The following is a 6,239-nucleotide window of genomic DNA, read 5'->3' on the forward strand; positions in this document are numbered from 1 at the left end:
GTCCTTTGTAGTCTTCCTGCCCTGGTCCCTTAGCTGCTAATGATGGTGAAATGTCTCTGTCAGAGTGAGTCTCCAGAGTCAGACTTCTACAGACAAACTGCAGTAATGTAGTTTCAAGAGCTATTTTCACTGTAGCTTCTCCCTTATGCCTGTCCAAAGATGTCCTTTGTGATGTGGAGGAAAGAAAAAGAAAAAAAGCTATTTATCCAGCGCGATTTGTGTGAGGCAGGTGAAAGGGAAAGGCCAGCGTGGTGTAATTAGTCTGCGTCCACTGTTTCATTGAGGAGACGTGTGTGTCTGGATGCAGTGCTCCTCTAAAGCAGCCCGGCCTTGACTTTGAGGACTTGACTGTGGAGAAGGAGGTGAGGGAGTAATGAGACGCTGCCCTCTGCCAGACAGAGTTCAGAGCTGAAACGCTGCCGTCGCGACTGCACATGGACGCTTCACTTACAAAGCACAGCTACAGGAGAAATGTTACCCAGGCTGACAAATACTCTGGGGGAGAAGGTATATTGAAATAAGACTGCACACACACACACATTGGGCTTAACTAAGAACTAGGGGAAGAGTCTTTAGGAGATGACAATAAGGAGGCGAGGATGATGAGTCAAACCCAAACGGCTTCTTCTCAATGGAGCAGAATCAGACGAGCAAACCCTCCTGAAGAGCAAAAGCTCAGTGAACCTTCAAGTGCTCCACTTATGAAGCTCTAAGGGGCTGGAGGAGCTGCTGCACCGTTACGCTACCTGTTCTCCCCCAGTGGGAACAGCAGAGCAGAACGCAGACACATAAAACATTTAAGGATTTTGTGCTCCACTGATATAATATGAGGACGACAGGCTCTGCCTCAATGGCCCGAAATGACCTGGAGAAGATGAAGATGAAGATGCCAAATGTGTCCTTCTCAGAAAGACTAAGCAGAGTTTTTCCTTTTAATTGTCATAATTATCATTTATTGTTGTTGTTTGCCTGTGAGACTTCAGATGAAAAGCATTTCAGCAGTAAAATGCCTCTTTAAGTCGCAGCCTACGAGAGTCCATTAAAGAGAAACCTTACAATTTGTTCTGCAACACTATTAATCATCCCCTTCAAAACCAAATAATCAGTACAGTCAGCGGTTCATTTAGGAGGGAACAAAGAGGCCATTCAATAGAGAGAAAACAATTAGTGGCGCCATCTTGAAGCAACACTACCCCTCGCTGTTAGCCAAAGGAACTACTCTCCACCTCCTGGAGTTGCTGTGGGCCTAAATGACGGACGGACAGATTGGATGACAGCCTCCACGGATTCAGAGCAGGAGAGAGAAGAGTAAGACAAGCAGAGGAACAAAGCATCATGATCCATCTGACACTCAGAATGTGGTTATTTCCAGACTGTGCAAACACACTGCTCGCTGTTACCAGACTGTCAGGCAGCAGAAGCAGCAGAAGAAGAAGAAGAAGCCTCTGGCCCGGAACAAAATGTAACAATAGCGATTCTCTTGCTGTCAGCAACAGATTATCAGCCCCTGACATGGTATTACTCTTCCATGAAAGACAGACAGATTCCAGCAGGAACACAGGAGACTATTCCTGTACTCCATGACCCAGATCTCAACCTGGTGAATTCCTGAATTCCGCATCTCCTGTCCAGGCCACAATTACAGACAAAGAGGGACGTGGGGCGAATATGAGCGATACAAAGAGAGATGGAGGAGGGAGGGTGTGTGTGTTTGACATAGGAGGCCGAGCAGACTGCCGACAGGGGTGTGTGGGTATATTTAGTGTGATTGGTCATGACAGGGCCCAGCTCCCTCCTTTCCTGCTTCATCTCCCTCCATAGACGCCCCACAGCAGAGACGAAGAGCAAATTTGAAGACACAAATCACGCCAACAGAGGGGGGATTTGTGCGGATCAGCCCTGTGAGTAAGGTGGGGCCACACCAATTTAAAGCACCGCTACACACACAAATCCAGTGAAAACCCCCGGCAGGAAACGCAAACCTGGATATGAAGCTATTAGAACCAATAAAAGCCAGTTGTGGAGAGCGGAGGAGCGACGAGAGGGACGAGCTTATTTTCTCCCATTGAACAACTACTGAGTCAAGCAGAGAGAGAGAGAGAGAGAGAGAGAGAGAGAGAGAGAGAGAGAGAGAGAGAGAGAGAGAGAGAGAGACCAGTCCCTTGGGCCACGTCGCTGGATTAATGACTTGGCAGACAGAGGAGCAACAGGGACTCGGTTAGGGGCAGACACTGATGTATCCACATGAGAGGAGCCGGGCAGGGCGGCGAGAGGAGGCGACGCTCTGTTATCACACAACCTCATCTGCATAATCAGGCAGTCCAACCGCCAGGCAACCGGCCGACTGTCAACAACCAGCTGCACAGGCTCCACATCAGGCTGCACATCAGGCTGCACATCAGGCTGCACATCGGGCCACCATGATACTTTAAAGGTTGGAGAAATATTGGAGAGTATTGGAAATGTATCAGAATAGATCAATATAGGAAATGGGATGCAGCTGTGCGTATAAAACAAAAAGAAGGAGGCTTTGGGTTTTATTTCTTCCTTGGTTGTCAGTGACGATGGGGAGAAGCTGTTACTATGCAAATGAGCTGTCACTTTCCAGAACATTGAAACAGACAGAGTGCGGCATTATCAGCTGTTCCAAGCTCTATGAAGGGTAACTTTATTTAGTCATTACTTATATATATATATATATATATAGTAAACAGTAAACAGTGAATTTAAACAGCAGGAGCACAATTTGAGGCTGGAGTATTTAGGATATTAATACTCTTGCTTGTGTTTTCTGGCTCCGTTTGCTTTGTTTTCCTTCCTTGTGCTCATGAGACTGGGGGCACTTTGGGAATCAAATTGAGGCTTCACACAAATTACTCTCAATTTCAGCTGTGCGACATCAACAAGAAGGCGTCGATGTCACTAACGCCCAGCTTGAGCAGGACTCGGTGTGATGGAGCCGCTGAAAGCACTGGACAGCTCCCGTCTCCCGGCAACACGCCGCTCACCAGAAAGACGTTTGCTGCTGTCCGTGGTGCTGAAAGCTGGAAACTTTCAGGAGCAACAGCAGCAACAAAGCGGCAAACTCATCTCCACACACGTCATGACAACTGCAAAATGGCGCTCCGGTGAGTTCATCACTGCGAAGGCGCCGAGTGGACGAGTGGAGACGCATTGGTCCAAATCACTTCACCTTACTTTAAACAAGGCGTCCAGAATTCTACAGTGGATTTGAATATTTCCATATGAATTTGTAGATGTTGTAAATGTAGTTCTCTGATTTTGTGGCTTTTGTTTGTGAATCACTCAGTCACACTAACAATCATTTGCAGGATACAAACAGTGTTTCCACCAGTGATCATGCGGTGATCTGAGGTGAGTGAATGTTTGTTGTGGCCCTGTGCCTCAGTGTGTGTGTCCTCTGTGTTTTGTCTCCTCTGTCCCTCTTGATTACCGTCCTCCACATCAGCTGAAGAATTAAAGGGCAAAGCAGCTTTTTTTCATTTGCCTTTGTTGTCTCGGTGGCCTTTGACTGGATCTGCGGGTGTCGCTGCTGCTGCGGCTTCGGCCCTTTGAGGGCCCCAGACTCCAGCCTGGTGTCGTTCCGCTTGTTTCGGTACACCGTCAACACGCTGTGACACATTCTGGGACAGTGTTGGTCAACCAGAGGGCAGTGAAACAAATACGGATCACAGGGCTGCTCTGATACGGTTGTGAAGATATGTTTGGAAAGTTATTTGATGGAGAGCCTACATGACCTTGGCTCGGCAAACAGAGAACAAGAAATCAATCGTAGAAGAAGCAGTTCCTTTAAATAACACACATAATAATAAATAAACACAGTGCCAGAGCCTACAGGGGCGTTGAGAAATTCCCAATAACAGCCAGCCAAGTGCTCTCATCGAGGAGTCTGAAACCCAGATTCTTATCTGGACTCTGTCAAATAAAGTGATTCAGCCCACAGCCACATTTAGGCCCAATCCCACCATCCAGGGGGAGCGAGGTGAGAGTCAGAGGTGTGCAGCACCTTCCATTACTTCAATATGGGATGAAAAATCACCTCCGTCTATTCCATCCTTCACACCTCAACCAAACCCATCCAGCACCTGTCTGCTTACCAATGATGGATGATGAGCTCAACAAGGTCACCTTCAAGGCCCAGAACAAAGCCTGATCAACTTAACGCAAATTACACCTCGCATCCTTAGCGTCTGGAAGAGTGTTTCAGCTCAGAAAGGTCAACAGGTAACAGGGTCGTGTGTTAGTTTGACATGGTGGTATAACAACAGTGCTTAATGCAAATGGAGGTCACCACAAAACAATAAAGCCACAAAATGGTGCACAACATTTGTTTTGGGCCTGAGAAGAAGTCTGTTGTTGTGTAGTCAGTAGTGTAGTCATCTCATTATATGTTGTTGATGCTTGTTCGCTGATAGACGACGATGCAATGAAACAAAACTGACTCTGCAGTTCTCCGAAGTGACAATATTCCTGAGAGAAGCTGTAATATTTCAAAATCGGAGCCCATAATGACTTTAGGGCCCCGCTGGGCTTCAAGGCAATAAGGCGAAAGGATGGGGACCATCACATCAGCCCTGGGAGGCTTCATCAGACTATCAGCAGGAAGTGGAGCTTTATCCTTATGGACAGATTTGGTTTAAATAGAAAATAGCTGATGGCTGATTTGTGCCGTCTGTGCTTCTCACTGGACGTCTGCAAAGGCCAGGGGGACTGTTGACAAAAACAATGTGTGTGTGTGTGTGTGTGTGTGTGTGTGTGTGTGTGTGTGTGTGTGTGTGTGTTTCTACAAGCAAGTTTCACCTTTTGCTGAGTCACAGTGCAGCCAGACTCACTGGAGGAAAAACACTCAGACTCAGCCACAGACTTTCTACAAAGAGCTGCTGCCTGCATGTGGAATCTAAAGACGTCACTCCGAGCACTGAGGAGTGATCCAGCTCATTAGAGGGAATTATTCCACTGCACCACAGATTCACGATATGATTCTGTGTGTGTGTGTGTGTGTGTGTGTGTTGCAGCCATACGCAGGTACACTCCAAACACTCTATAGTGTCCAGTACAGTTTCTTTGCATTGTAAGTCACTGCTATAGAAACTCAAACCTTCAATATCTGAATTTTAAGCAGAACAAACATCATCAAAGCTGTGACACAGATGAGAAAACAGAGACCAAAGTCTAACACTAAGAAAGAGCCAGAGAGGGACGATCCCAATGTCCCACTGAAAGACGAGAGCCAATCAGACGCGTCGTCACAAGCTGCAAAATCATACAAAGAATTTCCCTTTTCATGAACCATTTAGTCCCACATTTGCAAGTACACGCGGCAAAACCACACAGCTGGTGGCGAACATCATCAAAAGCCGTAACGGTGAGGAATCGACGAGGCGTGCGGCTGCATTTTGCTCTCTGACTGCTGCTCTGACTGGAATGGATGATGAGGAGGAGAAGAAGAGTGAGAGTGGCAGGATGTGTGTGTGTGTTGTCACAGGAAACGGAGAGCTTAGCAGACGGATGGTAGAGCAAAGTCCGCACACACGTCAGAAGAGATCCTGGGCCTGGAAGACTGCAGCTCTCTGGGCTTCATATTCCAGCATTATGAATTCAACACGAGCAGCCAGTGAGGTGACATCAGCGAGACGTGGGAGACTTAGGGAGAATTTGGAGATGGAGACATTTTTAGAGGAGTTGTAGGGGTGGAAGTATTTGTGGAATCCGAGGGAGAGACGAGAGTGACGTGGAACCCGAAGCAGGAGGAGATAAAAGGCTCCCAGGAGCAGCAGGAACAAAGGTCCCGTTCCAGTGACTCAGCTGTGTTTCTGTACAGTTTGCCGAAAATAACACGGTGGTTTTGAAGCTTTGAGATGGAGGATCCTTCATTTTACTCCACAAACAAAAACCCTCTGAATACAAAGCTGGTATTTTCCACATCGTAACGCCCGGGCTGTGAAACGCGAGCCGACAGAGGACCAAACTAATGATGCAGGCAGACGGATACAGAAGACAGAGCCGAGTCCCGTCCTGCTCAACCGCATTCATCAGAATAACATCAGGATGCATCGAAATTCCCCAGACGAGACCGCTGACCAGGATGGAGAGTGAGCGAGAGAGAGAGAGAGAGAGAGCGCAGCAGGCAGACGGAGGAAGTGGATCAGCTCAGAGACGACGGTTATGTTACAAACTACTGAGCAGACAAATATGACTTTCTCCAACACAATTGTGAC

Source organism: Genypterus blacodes, unplaced genomic scaffold (genome assembly GCF_046128005.1).
Source record: "Genypterus blacodes isolate CSIRO-AG114 ecotype Tasmania unplaced genomic scaffold, CSIRO-AGI_Gbla_v1 ptg000037l_1, whole genome shotgun sequence".
Classification (NCBI taxonomy): Eukaryota; Metazoa; Chordata; class Actinopteri; order Ophidiiformes; family Ophidiidae; genus Genypterus; species Genypterus blacodes.